We start from the raw sequence: 12,113 nt of genomic DNA on the forward strand, positions 1-12,113 counted from the left end.
CTGTACTCTTTTCTTGACTTCTCTAACACACTCTCTGTTGATCCCAGGTACCTAAACTCCTTGACCTTCTTCACCTCTTCTCGCTACAACCGCACCACTCCACTGCCCTCCCTCTCATTCACACACATGTACTCTGTCTTACTCAATTCAATTCAATTCAATTCATTTTTATTTGTATAGCGCTTTTAACAATGAACATTGTCTCAAAGCAGCTTTACACAGCTGATGTGGTGATTAAAAGTGAATAAGTTCTTTATAAGTAAGTTTGTCCCTGATGAGCAAGCCGGTAGCAACTGTGGCAAGGAAAAACTCTCCGAGATGGCATAAGAAAGAAACCTTGAGAGGAACCAGACTCAAAAGGGAACCCATCCTCATCTGGGTTGCACCGAATGTCCATTTATAGCAGATATACAATTTTGCGGAGTACAGTGATGGTGATCAGAACCGAAAAGTAGTCCTGAGTCAATGTAGCAGTCTGTTGACATTAACTACAGTCCAATCCATCCTTAAAGCGCCCGTTCTTACTCCGGAATGTCATAGAACCACCCAAGGCGTTGATGAGAAACCGTCCCAAGCTGCACAGAGTGGCCTCCCGTCGAAGAGAACAGGAAAGGAAAGGAAAGGGCTCAGAGACGATCCTTGATGCAGTCCATCCTCCACCTTGAACCAGTCTATTGTTCCTACTGCACACTTCACTGCTGTCACACTGCCCTCATACATGTCCTGCACCACCCTCACATACTTCTCTGACACACCTGACTTCCTCATACAATACCACAACTCCTCTCTCGGCACTCCTTCTGACTTCTATACTTCTCCATCAACATTCTCAAAGGAAATAATGCATCTGTGGTGCTCTTTCTCGGCATGAAACCATGCTGTTGCTCACAGATGGTCACCTCTTCTCTCAGCCTGGCTTCCACTGCTTTTTCCCATAACTTCATGGTGTGACTGATCAACTTTATTCCCCTGTAGTTACTGCAGGTCTGCACATCTCCCTTATGCTTAAAGATCGGTACCAGCACACTCCTTCTCAATTCCTCAGGCATCCTCTCTCTTCCAAAATCTTGTTGAACAACCTGGTTAAAAACTTCACTGCCATCTCACCTAAACATCTCCATGCTGGTATGTCATCTGGTCCTAAAGACTTTCCACTCTTCATCCTCTTTATCACTGCTCTCACTTCTTCCTTACTAATCCTATCCATTTCCTGCTTCACCAATTCCACACCATCCAACCTTCTCTCTCTCTCTCATTTTCCTCGTTGTTCAGCTGCTCAGTATACTTTCTCTATCTTTTCAACACATTTTCTTTACAAGTCCATTCTTTATTGCTCTAACTTGTAGCACATCATTCCCAGCTCGGCCCCTCTGCCTGGCCAATCGGTACAAATTCTTCCTTAGTGTCCAACTTCACATACATCTCCTCATATGCCTTTTCCTTGGCTTTCGCCACATCCCTCTTCACCTGCTGCCACATCTCCTTGTACCCATTTCTACTTTTCTCATCACCCTATTGATCCCATTTCTGTTTAGCCAACCCCTTTCTCCTTATGCTGTCCTGCATAAGGACTAGTAAGTATCTTTCTAACTGTCTCCTTTATCACTTCTGCAGTAGTTGCCCAATCATCCAGCACCTCTTCACCACCACTGAGCCCCTGTCTGACATCTTCCCTGAATTTTATACTACAGTCTTCATACCATCAGTTTCCACCACCATATTCTTATTTCAGTTCTTACTCTCCTCCTCTACTTCACCTCCAAAACCATTTTACAGGCCACCATCCAATGCTGTCTAGCTACACCAGGGGTGGCCAACCCGCGGCTCGCGAGCCGCATGCGGCTCTTTGACTGGTTTCATGCGGCTCTTACGTTCATATCGAAGTTTGTGTTTCTTTGTTTTTTAATGCGCGTGCTCGCTTCGCTTGAGTTCAATACGGTATTTTTAAGTCTTAAATGAGCTTGCCCCTACTGGGAAACTTTGCGGTATATCAGACCTGGGCAAATTACGGCCCGTGGGCTACATCTGGCCCTTTGTACGTCCCTGTCCGGCCCGCATGAGGCCAATCATTAATTACAGGAATGCACTGAATATTTTTAGCCGAAATACCTAAATCACTGAAACAACACGGCAGAAACACAGTTGTAATGACGCAATAAAAAAGCACAGCACACGTTTAGCGGGATAAGAGCCAACATGTCTGCGGTGTGCGGATAGCGATTTTCAAAACATGCAATGCTGAAATTTCAAGAGGGGGTGTATCTGCAAAGAGTTTCTCCACGTCCAGTTTAATTTATCACCTGAAATCCAAACATCCCGATTGCCATTCTAAATATGAGAAGAACGCGGCGCAGAAAAGTAAAGTCAATCCGAGCATGCGCACTCCGTCTGTAGAGGACGTTTTTGAAAAGGCAGGAAAGTTTTCCAGTGATGGTGCCGAGGCAAAAGGCATAACACAAAAAATTATTGATTTCATTGCCTTTTGAATTGAATTTTCATTTCGGTGCATCCTTTAAATATTATCGTTGGTGTGGCCCTCTGACACAATTCAGGTTTCTCATGTGGCCCCTTGTAAAAAATTAATTGCCCCACCCCTGCGGTATATTCATCTCACGCGCATGCGCATTTGACGAAAATACCGTATTGAACTTAAGCGAAGTGAACACGCACATAAAAAAAATAAAAATCTGTGTTTTCTACCCTGAAACATGTGAAATCAAAGCATCGATCTGTTCTGACTGACACCCATGTGAAAGAATTGCTTCGAGAAGCAACAATGGAATACGAGGCAGATTTGAAGGGGATTGTTCAAGGCAAGGAATGCCAAAAGTCCCACTTAGTAACATGCATAGTAAAATAAAAACGCTATTGTAAATTATTATATTTTTGTTTGTGGACTTGTTTAAACTAAGAGTTTGTGTGTGTGAGACACAATGTTCATTGTTGAAAACGAATGTCCTGTGGTCTTAGAACTGTAGGAGTCAATTTCTGTCATTATGTTGGTGTCTGACATTTACAATAAATCTGGCTGAGCAGAGGTGTGTGTGTGTGTGTGTGTGTGTGTGTGTGTGTGTGTGTGTGTGTGTGTAAGAGGAAGGGATGGGTGATGTTCATGTGTGCACATGTGTATGATGTGGCTCTTTGCGGTAACACAGTAAAAAAATGTGGCTCCCAGTCTCTGACTGGTTGACCACCCCTGAGCTACACTGTCCCCTGCCAAAACCTTACAGTCTCCAAACTTCTTCTCCTTCTCCTACATAGAACATAGTTCACCTGTGTGCACCTTTCTTATTCATCACCCTATGCTCCTCCTTCTTCTTAAAATAAGTATTCACCAATGCCATTTCCATCCTTTTAGCAAAATCTACCAACATCTGCCCTTCTACATTCCTCTCCTTAAGGCCGTACCTACCCATCACCTACCCATCACCTCCTCATCACCTCTGTTCCCTTCACCTACATGCCCATTAAAGTCTGCCCCAATCACCAATAGTTCATTCTTAGGTACACCATCTACCACTTTATCTAATTAACTCCACAATTTTTCCTTCCCCTCCATCTCACAGCCCACTTGTGGAACATAAGGACAGATGACATTTATCAGCACCCCTATAACTTCCAGCTCCACGTTCATCACCCTCTCAGAAACTCTCTACACCTCCACTACACTATTACTGTACTCTTCCTTCAGAATCACCCCTACACCATTTCTCTTTCCATCCACACCATGAAAGAACAGTTTAAACCAACCTCCAATGTTCCTGGTTTTACTCCCTTTCCACTTGGTCTCCTGAACACAAAACATATATACCTTTTCCTCTCCATCATATCAGCTAACTCTTTCCCTTTACCAGTCATAGTACCAACATTTAAAGTACCATTCCTAACCCCCACTCTCCTACACTTCTCTTTTTCCTGTCGTCTCTGTAGACGTCTTCCTCCTCTCCTTCTCCTTCTTTTGCCAGCAGTAGCCCAACTTCCACCGGTACTCTGTTTGCTAACGATACCTGTCATTGTTAACCCGGGCTTCGACCGATCCAGTATGAAATTCTGGTTCGTGATCCGCATATTTGATTTGGCAAATGTATTACTCTAAATGCCCTTCCTAACGCAACCCTCCCCATTTATCTGGGCTTGGGGCCGGCACTAAGAGCGCGCTAGCTTGTTCAACCCTAATGGCTAGGTTAGTGCCTCATTTGTTCTATACCAATAATAAAAAAAAACCACGTTTTTTTTCACTCTGATGCCCAGGAATCGCCAAGCTGTCACTCTTGCTCCCTTGAGCAAAGCTTTACCGCTCTGTGCTCCAGGGCCTCTGTATCATGGCTGACCTACTGCACTGACCCCAGCTTCTGAATATCACTGGGGTATTGTTAAATTTTTATCATGCCTGAACAAAAACTTAATTCTTGGAGAGGTTTCCCATGCGATCTACGATGTCAGTGGTGCCTTTTCTGATCAGGGAAGAAGCACACAGCACACAGAATGGGGCATAAGTTCTTCTTCCGTTTATTGCAAATAACAGACAAGTATATATATATACACAGTGGAAAAAACCTTTGCTAAAACTGTTCCTGGTTGGGTAAGATGACAAAGTAAACAGGTTATGTGTGATGAAAATTACAGGACTCATCTTTTTAAGTGGGAGAACTTGCACAACTTGCACTTGCCCCGCTGTATGTATTAGTATATCTATAAAATTGCAATAAAAAAAGTACCATGAGAGGCAGCCATTTCCACTGCTGCAATGATAAGGGCTGACTACACACTAATACTGATGTACATCTGTGATAATGATACAGATGATGCAAACTCAAACCAAGATATTTAGAATTTAATAATTTAATCTCTTTCACTTTTACATATGTGTAAATATGCCTGTCCGATGCCTCACGCCGCCTGCATATCACTGCACATCACTGGATTTTACATAAACTATAATAACCAAATCTATTTGTAGACACCTCACATAGCTTTACCAAAAGAGTGGACAAATCCATGTTAATGCCTGTGGTTATGCCATTAACTGGTTGGGGTGTGATGATCAGGTATTCACAGACCTTTGGCCATATGATTTATATGCACTGATCATATGCAATGCACTGCATATAGTGCTATATAGGTATGGGAAGGACAGGATCACAACCAGTATAAGAATGACAAGAATGAAAAAGTGAGGAAACTGTCCAATAACTTATCAATAGTAAAATGTCCATGATTTATTTTCTTGGAACAAATATGCAGAGAAAAGTTCTAAAGTCATACAGCAATATAAAGATACATAACCAGTTAAATATTACTGCCATTTGGAGCGGGCTAATTCAACAAAAAATATTTAAAGCAGCCTCACAAAAAAAGAGAACACACAAAACCGTACACAAGCATAAAGAACACAATTTATTTTTTACATAGAAAGTAACCTGCATTAATTAATATAAAAACAAAACAATGGAAGGCAGCAACTCTACCAGTTCCATCACCAGTAGAAAGCTTTCCATCACTTTCCTATAAATGGCTTCTATTGCAGTATGACTTTAGAAATTTTCTCTGCATATTTGTTCCAAGAAAATAAATCATGGACATTTTACTATTGACGAGTTATTGGACAGTTTCCTGATTTTTTTCAGGAGGAGTGGTAGCTCAGTGGTTAAGGTGTTGGGTTACTCAAAGTTCAAGCCCCGGTATCGCCAAGCTGCCACTCTTGGGCCCTTGAGCAAGGCCCTTAATTCTCTGTGCTCCAGGGGCGCCGTTTAATGGCTGACCCTGCGCTCTTACCCCATTTTCCAAGCAAGCTGGGATATGCGAAGAACAAATTTCACTGTGCTCTAATGTATATGTGACAAATAAAGGCTATTCTATTCTATGCATATCACAGCTATTCTCAGTTCAGCTGTTCCAATGACAAATAAATATTTCCTCATCTATTACATTTATAAAGTACAGGCAAATTCACTCTGAGGAAAGGACCTCATTAAATTGGTGCCAAACTATAAAAACCCCCTGAACCATTTGATGTCATACATGATCTAGATCTCAAAGACAATTTTCAATTGTTAAGCTGGATTGTTCCTGAGAGTATCACACAGCCATTAGGGTTGCACAAGCCAGGGCACTCTTAGTGCCGGTCCCAAACCCGGATAAACGGGGAGGGTTGCGTTAGGAAGGGAACCCAGTGTAAAACATGTGCCAAATCGAATATGCGGATCACAAATCAGAATTTAATACCGGATCGGTCGAGGCCCGGGTTACCAACGACCGCCACAGGTATCGTTAGCCAACAGGGTACTGGTTAAAATTGGGCTACTGTTGGCCGAAGGAGGAGAAGGAGAGGAGGAAGACGTCTACAGAGATGGCAGGAAAATTAGAAGTGTAGGAGAGTGGAGGTTCAGGTTGGTACTTTAAATGTTGGTACTGTGGCTGGTAAAGGGAGAGAGGTAGCTGATATGATGAAGAGAAGAAAGGTAGATATGTTGTGTGTTTAGGAGACAAAATGAAGAGGGATTTACACCAGGAATATGGGAGGTGGGTTTAAACTGTCCTTTCATGGTGTGGATGGAAAAATAAATTGTGTAGGGGTGATTCTAAAGGAAGAGTACAGTAAGAGTGTAGTGGAGGTGAAGAGAGTTTCTGATAGGGTGATGAACATGAAGCTGGAAGTTGAAGAGACGATGATAAATGTCATCAGTGCTTATGCTCCACATGTAAGTTGTGAGATGGACGAGAAGGAAAAATTCTGGAGTGAGTTAGATGAAGTGGTAGATGGTCTACCTAGGAATCAATGGTTGGTGATTGGGGCAGACTTTAATGGGCATGTAGGTGAAGGGAACAGAGGTGATGAGGAGGTGATGGTAGGTATGTCTTTAAGGAGAGGAATGTGGAAGGGCAGATGGTGGTAGATTTTGCTAAAATAATGGAAATGGCAGTGGTAAACACATTTTAAGAAGAAGGAGGATCATAGTGTGACATATAAGATTGGAGGAAGGTGCACACAGGTGAACTTTGTTCTATGTAGGAGATGTAACCTGTAAAATATTGGAGACGGTATGGTGTTGGCAGTGGACAGTGTAGCTAGACAGCATCAGATGGTCGTCTGTAGAATGGTTTTGGAGGCAAAGAAGAAGAGGAGGAGAGTAAGGACTGAAAGAAGAATAAGATGGAAATTGAAGGAGGAAGACTATAGTATAAGATTCATAGACGAGGTCAAACAGGGGTTTGGTGGTGGTAAAGAGGTCCTGGATGATTAGGCAACTATGATGAAGAGTGGAAAGTCAGTAGGACCAAATGATGGTAGAAGCGTGGAGATGTTTAGAAGAGATGGCAGTAGAGTTTTTAACAAGATATTTTAACCAGATTTTAAAAAATGGAGTTGAAAAAAGAATGGAGAAGGAGTGTGCTGGTACTGATCTATAAGAATAAGGGAGATGTGCAGACCTGCAGAAACTACAGGGGAATAAAGTTGATCTGTCACACCATAAATTTATAGGAAAGAGTAGTGGAAGCCAGGCTGAGAGAAAAGAGGTGACTATCTGTGATCAACAGCATGGTTTCATGCTGAGGAAGACGCAAACAAAATATTTCGTACAAATAAGTGCCGAGAGAGGAGTTGTGGTATTTTATGAGTAACTCTGGTATCAGAGAAGTATGTGAGGGTGGTGCAGAACATGTATGAGAACAGTGTGACAGCAGTGAAGTGTGCTGTAGTAACAACTGACTGGTTTACGGTGGAAGTGGAAATGCATCAAGGATCGGCTCTGAGCACTTTCCTGTTTGGCAGTGGTGACAGACAGGCTGACAGACGAGGTCAGACAGGAGTCTCCGTGGACTATGATGTTTGCGGATGATATTGTTATTTGAAGTGAGAGTGTCATGTGTGTGAATGAGAGGTGGAGAAGGTGGAGGAGTTTAGGTACCTGGGGTCAACAGTGCAAAGTAATGGAGAGTGTGTAAGAGAAGTGAAGAAAAGAGTGCAGGCAGGGAGGAGTGGGTGGAGAAGAGTGGCAGGAGTGATTTATGATAGAAAAGTATCTGCAAGAGTGAAAGAGAAAGTTTTTAAGACTGTGGTGAGATCTGCGATGTATATTTTAGAGACAGTGGCATTGAATAAAAGACAGGAACTAGAGGTAGCAGTGTTGAATATGTTGAGATTTTCATTGGGAGTGACAAGGATAGACAGGATTAGAAAATGGATGTAGAGAACAGAGTAGTATGGTGAAGGATGATCCACTGTGGTGACCAGTGTTGGGCAGTAACGCGTTACTGTAACGAAGTTACTTTGACAGTAACTAATACTGTAACACGTTACTTTAAAAAATAAAGTAACTCCGTTACCGTTACTGTATGGTGCAATACCCGTTCCTTTTTTAAATGAATGAATTTTGGCTGAAGTGTAGACTACAGTCTAACCTGTTTACAGCGGAGAGGCATTGTAGGATTGGTGGATGAACCACTGTAAACACGAAGAAGACTCCGTGTCTCTGTTTATTCAGGTCTGTGCGGCAGTAATGGCGAGTCGAGGCGAGAGCAAGACGAGTTTCTCAAAGTGAAAATATGCTCATTATTTCACTTTAGTTGAGCATAAAGACAAAAACTTTTTTGTCAAATTTCTGGTTCTAAGCTCGTATCTACTGTGATAAACAGCAACTCCAATCTGCCGAAGCTCCTCCAGAAACTCCATGCCTCGATGAAGCTAGAAGCTAACCCGGTGTTATGTTCTAATTTGTTGATAGTTTTCATACTTAAAGCTTTAAAAGGAACATTTTTAAGAGCTCAACACAACAGCAGAAACCACTTTAGTTTTTGATTCTAAATATATTATTCAGCTTGTTTTGTTATTTATTTCAGAAATCCTTGTGATATATTCAGTTTGTGCTGGTCTGACTTAAATAAAATAGTGTTTAAAAATTACTTTGTGTTTAAGTCAATTTTGTGTTTGTAAATAAAGCATAAAAGGGCATTAATGGGAACATTAAAGAACGTTCTTTAGAAAAGTAACTAAAAAAGTTACTTTCAACAGTAACACATTACTTTTTTGGTGTAAGTAATCAACAAAGTAATTTAGTTACTTTTTGAGTGAAGTAACTAGTAACTCTAATTAGTTACTATTTTTTAGTAACTAGCACAACACTGGTGGTGACCCTTAACAGGAGCAGCGGAAAGAAGATTATAAAAAGACACACTGATCTGTTTCAGATCAAGTAATCTTATTGAATGCTGGTACAATTTTTCCATGTTCACAGGATTTTATTCTTATTAATAAGCAGGTATGTAGGCGGTAGGTGGGTTTTCCACCTGGGTGGTGCTCACCATGTGCTCTGTGTTTCCAGGATAGGCTCTGGATCCAGGGTCACTTTATTTGTAATAACAAGTCACACAATATTCCAATAATATCCACAAAAGATAGGTATACGGTTCTATTACATTAGCTCTGAAACTTTGCTACTCTTGAGATCTATTAATCTGGAAAAGGTTATAAAGCAATTTCTAATGCTTTGGGACTCCAGCGAACCACAGTGAGAGTCATGATTCACAAATGGCAAAAACATGGAACAGTGGGAAACCTTCCCAGGAGTGGCCGTCTGACCAAAATGACCCCAAGAGCACAGCGATGACTCATCCAAGAGGTCACAAAAGACCCCACAACAACATCCAAAGAACTGCAGGCCTCACTTGCCTCAAGTCAAGTCAAGTCAAGTCAAGTTTATTTGTATAGCGCTTTTCACAACAGACATTGTCTCAAAGCAGCTTTACACAAATCAACAGTGATGGTGAATGGTGTGCATTTGTCCCTGATGAGCAAGCCGTGGCGACTGTGGCAAGGAAAAACTCCCTAGATGTTATGAGGAAGAAACCTTGAGAGGAACCAGACTCAAAAGGGGAACCCATCCTCATCTGGGTGACATCAAGAGTTTGATCATAAATCTTTCAACAATACAGAACACTGGAGAGTGAGAACTAACATGATTACTGGAGTATAAGATTATAAGTAATGTTCTTTCTGCAGTCTTAAACAGTCTATATGGTTAGTAGCTCCGAGTTTTATAAGCTCAGCATTTGTGATCACCACAGATCCAGCATCAGCTTCTCCATGCCAGAGCCTTTAAACACTCCAGGAGGTCCAATGTCAAAACTCCACACATGTAGCGGGATCCAAATGGCACTGGTACGTCTCTAGATGGTTCAGGATGTTTGTGAGTTCGGCATCTACTTCTTTAAAGGTCCGTAATCATCACGAGGTGGGAGGTGACTGGAGCTGGAGCAACCTCAGGATGCCTCGGGATGGGGAGAGAAAGAGAAGCAGTGGAGAGGAATTAGCGTAGCTGCTGTTCATGATATTAACAGCACAAGTTGATAATGTGCATGTGATCAGATGTTCTGGAGCACAAGGTTATGATGTGATGTGTGTTATGTGTAGGCTTTGCTAAAAGATACGTTTTAATCTACACTTAAATTGGGTGAGTGTGTCTGAGCCCCGAACACCGTCAGGAAGACTATTCCAGAGTTTAGGAGCTAAATGTGAAAATGCTCTACCACCTTTAGTGGACTTTGCTATTCTAGGAACTACTAGAAGCCCAGAGTTTTGAGATCTCAGGGGCGTGGCGGATTGTAGCGTGTTAAAAGACTGGATAGATACAGGAGCCAAACCATTTAGTGCTTTATAAGTGAGAAGTAATAGTTTGTAGTCTATTCGAAACTTAACAGGAAGCCAATGTAGGGACGATAAGATCGGGGTTATGTGATCATATTTTTTTGACCTTGTAAGAACTCTGGCTGCTGCATTCTGGACTAACTGAAGCTTGTTTATTAATGAAGCAGGACATCCACCTAGTAACGCATTACAGTAGTCTATTCTGGAGGTCATAAACGCATGGACGAGCTTCTCTGCATCGGATATAGACAACATATTTCTTAGCTTAGAAATATTTCTAAGGTGAAAGAAGGCTGTTTTGTAACCTGATTGATGTGATTTTTGAAAGACAAGTCGCTGTCTAAAATAACACCCAGGTCTTTTACCGTTGAACTAGTGGTTACAGAACATCCGTCTAAATGCAGGTTGAGATGCTGGAGCATCTGTATACCAGTTTTTGGGCCGATGAGCAAAATCTCAGTCTTATCAGAATTTAAAAGTAGAAAGTTATGGGTCATCCAATCTCTTAGTTCCTTAACACACTCAGTCATCCGGGTTAATTGAGCTGTATCGCCTGGTTTAGATGAAATATATAGCTGAGTATCATCAGCATAACAATGGAAGCTAATTCCATGCCTTCTAATAATATTTCCTAACGGAAGCATGTATATTGTGAAGAGCAGGGGTCCTAGAACTGAACCTTGCACGCCATAATTTACTTGCATTAGCCTGGATAGCTCTCCATTCAAATCTACGAAATGGTAACGATCGGACAGGTAGGATTTAAACCAGCTTAATGCCTGTCCCTGAATGCCGATGTAATTTTGTAAGCGATCTAGGAGGAGATCATGGTCTATAGTGTCGAATGCAGCACTAAGATCTAGTAAAACCAACAGCGAGATGAAGCCTTGGTCTGAAGCTAAAAACAGGTCATTAGTTATTTTAACTAGAGCAGTTTCTGTGCTATGATGGGGCCTAAAACCTGACTGAAATTCTTCAAAGATATTGTTCTCTTGCAGGTAGGAACATAACTGTGCAGCGACAATCTTTTCTAAAATCTTAGACATAAATGGGAGATTTGAAATTGGTCTGTAATTTGATAACGTGTTTGGATCCAGATTAGGTTTTTAATGAGGGGCTTAATAACTGCTAACTTGAGGGATTTAGGGACGTGACCTAAAGATAGTGAGGAGTTAATAATATTTAGAAGAGGCTCACCAGTTGTATATAACACTTCCTTCAGTAATTTAGTAGGAATTGGATCTAACTGACATGTTGTCGATTTAGCTTTGGCAATAACATTATACAGCTCTTCCTGTCCTATACATGTAAAACAGTGGAGTTGTGGAGTTGAAGGTAACACTGTCTCAGGAGATGCTGTAAGAGGTTGAACTGCCACAATTGTTTTTCTAATGTTATCTATTTTTTCAGTGAAGAAAATCATAAAGTCCTCACTACTAAACTGTGATGGAACACAATTTTCAGAGCC

Source organism: Silurus meridionalis, chromosome 19 (assembly GCF_014805685.1).
Source record: "Silurus meridionalis isolate SWU-2019-XX chromosome 19, ASM1480568v1, whole genome shotgun sequence".
Lineage (NCBI taxonomy): Eukaryota > Metazoa > Chordata > Actinopteri > Siluriformes > Siluridae > Silurus > Silurus meridionalis.